This window comes from Puma concolor, chromosome B2 (assembly GCF_028749965.1).
Source record: "Puma concolor isolate L17-30 chromosome B2, mPumCon1.1.hap2, whole genome shotgun sequence".
In the NCBI taxonomy this organism is placed as follows: Eukaryota; Metazoa; Chordata; class Mammalia; order Carnivora; family Felidae; genus Puma; species Puma concolor.
Window position 1 is genome coordinate 49,138,698 of NC_141671.1, and position 12,501 is coordinate 49,151,198.

A 12,501-nucleotide genomic window follows, 5' to 3' on the forward strand; every position below is an offset into this window, starting at 1 on the left:
CTCTCTCTCTCAAAAATAAATAAACATTAAAAAAAAAAAAAAAAACTAAAGTAAACACAAGTGAATCTGTAAGCCACTGAACCCGAAGCCAGGGCTTCCATGCACACTGTCAGTCCACATTCAACAACTGAAAGAGTGGCAATTTCCTCTATGTAGGACCATGTTCCTTCAGTTCCTGATAATCTCTTTCAATATATGAAAGACTTTGTCACCTACTTTGTCACATATATGCTTGAGTTCCAATTGTAATGAACTGTTTAAATTACAAAAAGGGCATTTGTACATAGAACCAAGATCCAGAGGCTTCCTATTTGTGACTGCCAAATTGATTCTGCAAATATTGTGGTTAAATGCATCATATTCATGTAAAACTTACCAATCATTGATATTTGCTTTTATGATTTTAGGACTGTAAGGATAGTGTGCATATGTCCAACATGTCAGGTTGTTAAAATTATTTAAAATTCCAGGGGCACCTCAGTGGCTCAGGTGGTTGAGTATCCAACCTCAGCTCAGGTCATGATCTCATGGTTTGTGGGTTTGAGCCCCAAGTGGGGCTTTGCACTGACAGCACCAGAGCCTCCTTCGGCTCCTCTATTTCCTTCTCTCTGTGCCCCTCTCTGGCTCATATGCTCTCTCTCACTCTCAAAAATAAATAAACATATAAAAATAAAAATAAATAAAATTATGTGCCTCTTTTTTACCAAATCTTTGTTAGTATTACTAGATACTGAAATTCCTCCCAATGGACTTTGTAACAAGGAAGGAATTAGTAAACCCTTGAAGGTGCCTAGATAAAAAGGAATATGAAAGAAAATCCACATTTATTGCACTGTACTATCTACCAAGTACACTGAGTTAAATGTTTTCCTTTTGTTTATCTTGTTAATTCTTGTGAGAGTCTGGCAAGATAATCCTCCATTTTACAAATGAGGAAACTGAGCTCCAGAGAGCAAATTGTCTAGGATTCCACAAATACTGGACAGTAAATCTGAAGCTCCAACTAAAACCTGTTAGTTCAAAAGCCTGTGCCTTTCTGCTGCTCTCTGATGCTGCTCAAATTTGGGGATTTCATAAGGCATTTCCACAGAATGACTGTCCCAAGGAACAAAACTAGGAATCCAGGGCGGGACTATCTCCTGCTAGTATTTTTAAAAAAAAATTTTTTTTTCAACGTTTTTTATTTATTTTTGGGACAGAGAGAGACAGAGCATGAATGGGGGAGGGGCAGAGAGAGAGGGAGACACAGAATCGGAAACAGGCTCCAGGCTCCGAGCCATCAGCCCAGAGCCTGACGCGGGGCTCGAACTCCCGGACCGCGAGATCGTGACCTGGCTGAAGTCAGACGCTTAACCGACTGCACCACCCAGGCGCCCCCTTTTTTTTTTTTTAATTTTTTTTTTCTCCTGCTAGTATTTTTAAATCTTTACTTGTGTACTGTTTTCTCTTATAAACAGGAGATAACAAATGTGATAAATTTTTGAGAATTTTTCAAAAATTATATAAATGCAGGGAATTATTTCTTTTGTTAAAGTGAAGAGGAAGTAGGTAGGCATGTCTACACTCCATTTAACCCACAGTCTGCTTCTTGCTTTATATATAAAGTCTCTGGGGGCCCAAGTAGTGGGAAAGGCTCCTGTTACCAAATTCAATAGTGAATCTGTCTGCTTTTTTTGGCTATCCTTTCAGCTACCAATTCATCAAACTTCACAGGTTTGCATATAATCTCAATACCAAATGGACCCAAAGAATCTGGATATTTCATCATGAAAACAAATGTAGAGTGGGAGAAGAGGAGCAAGAGGAGAAACCTTTATGTAGACTGAATGAATTTGAATAGGATCTTAATAACAAGGCTAAAATAACAAAAACAATAGCAAAATGCCAATTTGAAAGGCAAGTACTTGTACAGTTAATACTTCTCTTCCCAAAACAAATGGACAGTCTTCTGGAGCACCTGGGTGGCTCAGTCGATTGAGCATCCGACACTTGATTTCAGCTCGTCATGATCCCAGGGTTGTAGGATTGAGCCCCACATCAGGCTCCATGCTGAATGTGGAGCCTGCTTAAGATTCTCTCTCTGTCCCTCTGAACCTCTGCCCTGCTAGCACTCTCTCTAAAATAAAATTTTAACAAACAAAAGAAACCAAATGGACAGTGTTCCTCAAATACTTGCATTGTGTCTTTCCCATGTTGAGAAGGACTCAACATCACTTCTTGGTATTCCTGACAAAAATACATGATCTGAATCTAATCGTTAGGAAATACTAAACAAACCCAAAATGAAAGGTAATCTCTACTCTTCCAAATTATTGAGGAATGGCCTGTAGTCTTCTAAAATATTAATGTCATAAAACACAAGAGAGATTTGTCTTTTCTGATGAAAGACAAACTGCCTCCCCACCCCTACCTCAGCCAACAAACAAGAATATAAAGAAGCAATATGGACACTTTTGGATTCTGGGACTGAAATTTTTCTTTTGCTATAAAGACACTGTGGCATGAAATTTGAACGATCTTTATAGATCAGATCTGTATAGATGTACATTAATGTTAATTTCTTGATCTATTATACTGTGGTATGTCAGATGATTCTTGCTTTTAGAAAATACACTAAACCATTTGGAAGTAAAAGGACACTAATTCTTCAACTTACTTGCAAATTTTTCAGGCACGTGCACACACACATACACACACATAGAAAAAGATACACCCAGAAAAGAAGAAAGGCATAGAGATCAAGAACAAGCCAAAGATGGGGTACAGGTGGCTCAGTTGGTGAAGTGTCTGACTCTTGATTTTGATTCAAGTCATGATACCAGGATCATGGGATTGATCCTTGCATTGGGCTCCAAGCATGGAGCCTGGTTAAGAGTCTCTGCCCCTCCCCCACTCGTTCTTTTCTCTCTCTCTCTCTCTCTCTCTCTCTCTCAAAAAAAAAAAAGAACAAGACAATGAGAAAGTAAATATGATAAAATATTAGCCATATTTAGAGACTGTAGGTGAATTATACATGGAAAGTCTTTGTACTACTTTTCAAATTTTCTGTGTATCTGAAATTATTTCAAAATCAAAAGTTAGAGGAAAAAGTCAAAAAAATCCCTCATTCATGAGACTCATATCTCCTGACCAAGATGAAGCTTTTCCCCTCTCCCTACAGCATCCAGCCCTCAACCAGGCACATTAAGCATTCTGTATAACATACTGGCTGGCACAGAGAAGGATCTAAGTGCACATAACTTAACCCCAAATTGAAGCCTACAGATTAGATTCCACTCATAAACACGCTTTATTTGTCTCCCTCCATGTTCTGACATCTGCAATTTTCAGCATATAACAAATCTGGAGATTTCACTTGAAAAAAAAAATCACACTTGAGGGCTTCTTCTCTTTAAAGATCAGAAAATCGAGCAACATTGGGCTCACGTGAACTGAGAGCAGCTTCCCTCTTTAGCTCATATGGATGCCATTTCTCCACAGGCCTCACCGCTTGTTAATTTCTCCCAAACTAAGATCTGGTGTGAATGGCTGTTGATCCTGCTCTTGCACAATTATCTGCCTGTCTTTGTCTAAAGTGAGCAATAGAAGAGAGGCTGATAGCACTTTGCTCTCAGGCCCCTGTGGGCATTTGAGTTTGAGACTCTTGACTTACCCCATTGTGAGGGTCCGGACTTAGTTTTAAGGCCAGCAAGATACTTTGGCTCCAACTAAGCCCCCTCTCATCACTGAGAATTAGAGTTAATTCCCTGTTTGAACAAGCTTGAGGGAACCTTCAATACGTCAATATCTACTAGTGATTGAGCAGATGCTGACAAGGAAGACACTACAGGAAAGAATCATTAGATAGATTTCTTTCTTATTTTCTCTGACAGAGCTAGGAGTCAAATAATAAGGTAATGGGAAACAAGGCTTGGCAAGAAGTGGAAAGGTGGAAGAGGTTTATCACCTGGAATCCATGCAAAATGAGAGTCCTAACAGTTTCCGTAATTAGCTTCTTCCTTCTGTGGGTAAAAAAGATAAGAGAAAACAAGTTTCAGAACAATCTCTCTTCCCCAATAATAGCAAACAGTGTAGCAGTTAACTGTATGCCAGATTCTATTTCTTTATATGGTACATGCAGTCTTTACAACAATGTTGTGAGGTGGGTTACTATCATCATCCCATTTTATGGACAAGAAAACTGAGAAAAACATGAATTCACCCGTAGTCACACAGGTACATTATGAAGTCAGGATTCTATTCCCAGAGATGACTCTCTTAATCACTACACTTCTTTTGTAAAAATGGCTCTGATTAACTATTTGCAGTGAATTCTGAAGCAATTCTGTTAAGGTTCAGATCCTCATGCCCACCACTACTAATGCTTTTAATGAACTTGCATACTACCAGCTGAGGAGAAACAAAACAGTCACTTTCTATTAAGAATTGAAACCATGACCTAAATGTGTGACAGTTGGTTTTAAGTAACTCTGGGCTGAGGAGACATTTGACCGTTGAGGCTCCTAGGAGTACATCTAGGATGGTGTGTCCTAACTTTGGCCTGGGGCCCTCTGTGTGGTTCTCTGAGGCCCAAACTTCCAGAGTAGCCCTCTGGCCATATTTCTGCAGGTTATAGCTAGGTCTTTCCATCTGAATCTGCTTTCAGAAATGATAAACAGTTGACTACGGATGCTTTGCAGAATTAGAAGCAATGACCTAGCTAGCAGCTTAGACATACAGGTGGCCTTGTAGACATTTAACAATCTTCACTCCAACAGGTACCCAGAACAGGCTCACCATGTACCATTTGCTTTGCAGGAAGCAGCTGTTCAGCAGAAAATAAATGTGTTCTTGCCTCCTTAGGAATCTCTCTCCTTTCACAGAGCAGTGCTCACAGAGCAAAAGGTCAGGAAATTAAAAGACTGCCCAGGGCCTCAGAAGCTCAACCCATTTTGCTCATCCCTCCTTCCTCTGAAACTCTACCCTCTGGATTCCCAAGGTCTGTTTTATTTCATGCCTTTTTGCCACTTTGCTGATTTCCTTCAGTGTATTGGGCCAACTTCACGGTCACCAGGTGTCCTCTGTCCTCCCATCAACGGACACTTAAATGAGCAGATGGTGCAAATGGGCTGGCAGTAATGTGATGCCTGAGCAGGTGGACTGAGAAAGGGAAAGAAAGCAGCTTCAAGGAAAAGGACAGATTGGTTTGGTGTTTGTACCGCTTAGAATCAGCTAAGTGCAGAGAGAGGTGAGAGGCAACTCTTTTTTTAATGTGGAAGTAAGATCATTTTGTTTAAAAGGAAGAAATGGATATAAGAATACAGGGTTCTCATGCTTCTATGTGGGGGAACAATTGGCGCAACTTACAAAAGGAGCTTTCTGAGATTTTCAAGTCCTTGTTGGTCAAAATGACTTGTCTTTGAAGTTGGTTGCGTAAGAACACCTTTCTCCTCATTTGTTTATTCATCCCATAATGCACTCTATGCCAAGGGCTCTATTAGGGCTTGTAGGACAGTCCCCACCATCCCTGTGCTCAAAATAATAGTGTTTCAACTAGAAGAAGCCATAAGAGCCTTAAGCCCAGGGGTTCTTGAACTGCAACATTTATAGAAATCACCTGGGAACTATTTCGAATGTGCATTCTGATTCCCAAGGTCTACAGTGAGGCCTGAGAGTCTAAGTTCTAACCAGCTTCCAGTGATGCTAATGTTGCCGGTCCATGGACCACACTTTGAGTAGGGAGGTCTAATCTACTCTGTTGTAGTACAGCTCAGCACAGGAAGCTCCAACTATTAGAGATGTGTCAAGGATCACAAAGCCAGTTAGTGACAAAGCTAGGCTTGCGAACCCAGGCTGGACCTTATTCCACAATGATACATGGCTTCAGCAGCAAGGGGGGATCCAGTGCTTTGGCTCTTCAGTGGCCTCCCTCTCATAAAAATGAGTTGATAATAACTATACTCACCATCTGTTGTCAGGGTTAGTGAGGTAAAATCATTTAGGCGATTCAAACAAAAGATTATCTTTACCAATTATCCTTTGTAGTCTGAATCCAAACCACAGAAATCCTGACAATCTTTCTATTGCCAGATGCTCAATCTATCTGCAAATTTTCATTGAAGCACAACTTGTTTGCAAAATGTAAAATTAGAAGTGACAGACAGATCTATTTTTATAAATCTTAGTCTGTCTATTTTGAGGCTCTGCATTTTAAAAGAAGAATTGAGGCCAGCTGTTGAACTTGGCTGAAATATCTAATGATGCTACTCTATTTCCTTGTAATTTATAAGATATAGCCATTTTCCCCCAGTATTAAAAATATGCACTCTGATGTAGGGCACCTAGGTAATCATTTCAGTCCTACAGGGGACATGTTTTAGCCTGGTGTTTGTTAGATTAAGGCTGAGAAAGTGGCTGTGGTTGGGTAATTCGTGATTTCCTAGAAACAGAGTACCGGCTTAAATTTACTTTCCATGTGACTTTAAATAAAACACTGTACTGTCTAGACTTAAGTTTTTTCATGTGTTAAATAGAGATAAAATGGCTTATTTCCTTGTTCACCCAACTATTAAATTTGAATGTCTTGTAGTTAAAAATAATGCCTTGCACTTAAAAACAAGCTTCACAACAGGAAATTCAGACTTCAAAGAGAGCCTTAACCATATATGGAACTTTACTTCAATTTGTGTAGAATCAATGTCTCAATCAACTGATATTCACTAAGCTGTTCCTACATGCGAAGTAATGCAATCAAAATAGGGGTCTTAATGTTTCATGGGCCTTGGTCTCCAACTAAAACAAGTTCCAGCACATTCTTATTTAAGATATAATTAGAATCATAACTAAATGATGAAACACTAAGACATCCAAGTCATTTATAATGCCAGTAGACATAAAATTTCCAGTGGAATTCAACAAGAAAAAGGTGGACACTGAGAGTGAAGTTCTGATAGCCACCATACATGGTCTATTAACAGAACTGGAGGGCACTCAAACAAAAATGTGCCCCATCTTCCTGGCTTTTTGTCACGGTCAGTAATCAGACCTTCTTCTGAAGCTAAATGGTCTTAATTTGTATAATGGCTTCTCTTTTGTTTATTTGTTTAAACCCTGCTAATTGATTGCTTCAAACTACGTCTTCTCTTTCGATCATTGATTCCATTCTTTAGCCAATGTAGGTCTTTTTATATTTATTGGGGGTTTTTTAGGTTTATTTATTTATTTTCAGAGAGAGAACATGCAAGCAGGGGAGGGGCAGAGAGAGAGAGAAACCCAAGGAGGTTCCTCACTGTCAGCGCAGAGCCTGATTCAAGGCTTGAACTCAGAAACCATGAGATCATGACCTGAGCCAAAATCAAGAGTTAGATGCTTAACCGGATGAGCCACCCAGGCACCCCCAACGTAGGCCCTTTTTAATAGGAACCCACTTCATCTCCTCCTCACCTTTCCCAAAGCTCCTCAACCTGACTTCCAAAGAGGTACGTAAAACTTATAGGTAAACTGCAGTTTTCCAGTCAGAAAGCCTAGTTTCCTTCCAGCCTTCCGTGATAATAATAGGTAGCAAAATTGGGAGGAGACTAACAAAAAGCACATTACATGTGCATGTCAATTTAAAATGTTCAAATGTGTCTCAAGAGGAAATATGGCACATCTAATTCTTACAGTAACCCATGTGGAAGGCAATAATTCTTCCTCCCATTCTAGAGATGATGTTACATCTAATGCACAACTGGCCTAAGGTCTCATAGTCTGAACCTCAACTTTGTCTAAATTTTCTGATCGTCCTGCTATATCACATTCTAAGTCCCTCATTTTCCTCTCCTTCCTGCATTCTTCCTTATTCTCCTTCTCTTCCTTCTTATCTTCTTCATTATCTTCCTAAGATTAAGAGGAGACTTTTTGATTCACCTTACCATCTTTCCTGGCAGGTCTCAGCCCCAAGGTTTAGAGGAGGCTAAGGTTCTTTCTAGATTTAGCATCATCAATCCCTGAGCCTGTCGAGAGCAAGAGATTTATTTAAAGATATTTTAGGCTTTGGGATGACCCTCAAAAATAGGTGGTCAGAGTTGATCCTGAAGAGAGAGAGGGATAGCTAACTGCGTTATTTTCTTTCCTGCATTTTTCCTATCAAATCCTACTCAAAATTCTTTGCTGTATTTGATATATTTTTAAAAACCCTTGGTCTTTTCTTGTCCACGTAAAGAACTTTAATCCAACTTTTCTCTCTTTCTTAGCTTCTTTATAGATGCAGAATTACAAAGCATATCATCTAGTGAAGACCTGAGTGGTCTTACTGATTACCATAGCAACTCCTCCCCCATCCAAAGTAGCAAAGTACCTGAGTATAGTAAGTGATCTCTTAATGTTGTTTAAAGAATGGATAATTATTATATAATACAAGAAGATTAGAGTTCATATAAAATAGAGTTCAGTATCCATATACAGTAATTCTGTACCAAATTTATCATTTGGGTGTAAGTAGTGGTTCCTATAACTAGGGGTGTTTTTGTACACATGCACACACACACACATCAAAGACATTTGGCAATGTCAGGAGACAATTTAGTTTTCACAATTAAGGGAAAGTTGTTATGGACATCTAATGAGTAGAGGCCAGAGATTCTTCTAAACAGCTCCGCTAGACACACACAGAGCAAAAGACTATTCAATGCAAAAAAAAAAAAAAAAAAATCCACAACACAATATTGAGGAACCCTAATACAAAGATATTTAAGTAAAGGGACCCTAGAAAGACTTCAGTCATCTTGACTTCAATCCTGAAAGTGTGTGTTCTGTGCTTAGTACTCAAGCACACTGCACTGAGCCCAGAGTTACTGACTGATGCTCTCCAGACAGCACAGGTTCCCTCTTATGCCCCCAAGAATCTCACAATCACAATGTGACAGATGCAACAGATTGTGTTATGAGCCCATGAGATAAGGTACCTGCCAGACCTGCCACATCTTCTGAGGCAGTGTGGTGCATTCAGAAGAGGGCATTCTATGACAGAGCTGGGTTGGAATCCCCATGCTGCAACTTTATTAGCTGAACAGATTTGAGTAAATCACTGAAAGTGTCTGAGCCACAGTTTTGATAAAACAGGGATAACTCCAAGATTCCAAGGTTGCTATGAGTGTACAAAAGAAAATGATAAAGTGCCTGGACACTTTATCCATATTTGAAAACAAAAATGGTGCATATTTGAAAACAAAAATAAGGCAGCTAGTAGCATTTTCTCTGACTCTGATTTTACAAACTTAACTGTTTTAGGCCCATCGGTACTTGTATTCACGCCACAGTAAGGACTACCTTTCTAAAAATGTATACAGATTTAGTCCAACTCACTGTAGTTGATTTTATTATTACCCAAAGTATTTACTATCCCTCCTGAAGAGAGGATTATATATCTCACCTCACTGACATCATTGGAAATCAAGTGGTACGTAAGTGGGATGAAAACCACTCCCAAGGTTCTGCCATGTTGTATCCTCTCTGTCACAAAGATAGGCCACGTCCCAGAGAAAGTCAGTTCCTTCCACTTAATATTTTAATGAAGTCAATAGGGAGCCATACTTAATCCACAAGACATGCACTGACAGTAAGAAATAAGCCTTTGCTAACTAAGGTTTAGGGGTTGTTTTTCCCATGTTAATTTCACTAGGTTGAATGAAATTGCCACCAATTGCTCAACCAGAAATATAAAACTCCCTTCTAGCCTAGGAAATCTGGCACCATGTAGATGACAGTTTACTGGGAGGCTAAATGCTAAAAAGGACAGGGTGTAAAGTCTTCTCAGCCTAGAGTCCATGAAAAGCTCCATGACTTGGAATAGCACCAATTCCTTGGTACTGAAAGCATTGACTATTAAAGCCAGAATCAGAACACGGCATGTGGACTTGTCCTTCGTTTTTTTGCTCGAAAATTTGGTTTTTAGCCTTCTTCAAATTTACCTGGCCCTTGGGAAGTCCTTGCTTATCTTAAATGGGCTTCACTTTATGGAGTAATTCAGAAAGTTGCCAATGACCAAAATCAATTTATTATACATAACCACGTGTGCATAATGTGTCTTCTTTCAATTACCTGTTAGTACATAATTCTCTCAACAACCTGATTATTAGCTTCTCCTCCAAACTTCACTTATTTCTAGAAGAGTTGTAATTGCTTAACAGCTTCTTCTAAGGACTCATGATTGCCTCTCAGGAAATGTCACTACATGGTGAGAAAGTCCACAACATGGTGAGAAAAAAATAAGTTTGTAGATGCCCTTTTTCCCTTCTCTATTGAAAAAAAAAAGAAAGAAAGAGAGAAAGAAAAAATCATTTTCCTCTCTGCCAACTGATTATGCAGACACGTTGTTTGAAAGCTTGCATAATTTACATTAGCATGCTTAAGATCTCAGGTGACTATGCCTTTGAGGCCAGCATGCTAACCCCAGTGGGCCGATTTGATATTCTTCCCAATATCTGACCCTTTTTTCCTTGTTAATTACAGGCAGACTTCCCTGGTCTGGCCCTGGATCTGCACCTGTTTCCCATCTTTGAGCAGCTGCTAATTAGGTTGAAAATGGTGGGGCTGGGCAGTGCAGGCCACACATGCCTCATCAGGCTATTGATCAGGCTGGCATACCACACGGGCAGTAATGGAGGCTGTACAACCCAATTCCAAAATAAAAGCCATTCTTGGAGTTGCATGTTTGAATCTGAGCATACTCCAGGCTCTACACCAAATATAAAACATGTGAAAAGAAGAGACCTTTTAGTTTCAAAATAAAGTTTTTCTTTGAAATGCCAAGTAGGCCCCTAACTACTATTTGCTTCTCATTCGATTCTTTTAATTTGGAGTAAGAAAAACTAAAAAAACTTCTTTTAGGAACAAGATATGTATATTTATATGGAAATAATTTAAAAGATATATGAATACGAATTATATGTTTGACAAAATCCTTATTCTACATCCCCATTCGGCCTTGTGCATAACACAGTTACGTGGAGCTTCGCACTTCATCGTGATTTAGGGCTTGGGTAACTATGAACATGTAAAACACTGATTACCAAAGGGACATTACAGCTCTCTACGGGTAGTTTTAGAAATGGGTAGGGGTGTTTTGGGGTTGTCATAATGATTAAAGGGTGCTACTGGCAGTTAGTGAATGGATACCATGTATTCACACAACGATAATTTGTCCAACATCTGTTACAAACCACAAATAATGGACCAGGTTAAAATCACTTTACAAATATCTGTATCTAGAACCTAAGTCCATTTCATATATAAATATAAAACTTTTGCAACTTTAATATACTGAATTTTAGTATCTTAAATTTTCCAACAATGCAAATCCAGGGAAGATTAAGCTTTATTTGGTTTGAAATTTTCCTAGAGTTATTCAGTGTTTTGAAGAGCACATCACTATTCTGATATTTCAGTTACCAATAAGTCACATCATAACATTTCTTTATTTGTAGCTTCTGTATTCACAATTCTATGTACAGCTGTAGCACCTGACAACCTCACCGTATCATCTAGTGTAGTCGAGCCTAAGCATTTACATACTGAAAAAATATACATTATTTTTATATACTATTCCTTGGATATTACAGTTAGATGATTATATTGATTTTTTAATTACATTGATTTTTTAAAATTTATATTATCTATAATTTTCACTCAAGGACAGTAAAGAGAAGATTACAAACGATTTATCATGAAAAGGGAAGGTTGGGTCTGTTAGAACAAGAGTCACTGTCCTCAGGTAATAGGCCTGGGTACAGTTTCCAGATGAAACATGCTTTTGCTATTGACTTTGTATCTTTGGTGGCTGGTATATGATAGATAGCCAATGATTTGTTTCTTAAAATTCTGTTTTTTACTTTCCCTCCTGCCATTATCACACATTCTACTATTGTCTATGACCCACGCACATTGCCCAGCAAAGTGGCCCCAACACAGCCACCCAAAGGTCTAAATGCAGAGAAGCCTCCAATATCCCAGAAATGAGTCACAGTGTCCTTCTAACTTAGGATAAACCTCATGCTCACTCTATGTAAACATTTTAGAGGCCAATAAGATGCAATACTCATCTAAAGTGCTATAAAGGTCTATTAATCTTGACCTTTCCTGAGTTCTCGTATCATATGACTCTAAATGACTAGTTCTTCACTTTGTTCTTTCAAGAAATAAAGAGACTTTATAGAAAGCCATGACATTCACCCTTGTTTGCTCCATTTCCTATATCTTAACAGTTGGGAAAATTGTAAAATTAGACACAGGAAACTTTCTAAAGCACAGTCCATCAGCTTTCAAAGGGCTTTGGTTATATACTTAAAGACACATGTTGACTGTTTCTCCCTCTTATAAACTGAATTATACCTTAATTCAATTACATTTCCTATAAAAGCACTCCCATTAATAACCTCTATTAAAGTATTAAAATGGTATCTCTAATAATTCTCCTTTCATATTCATTATCTTGAATGATCTGATAATTATGGACATGATATGTTTGAATCAGTACATAAACTA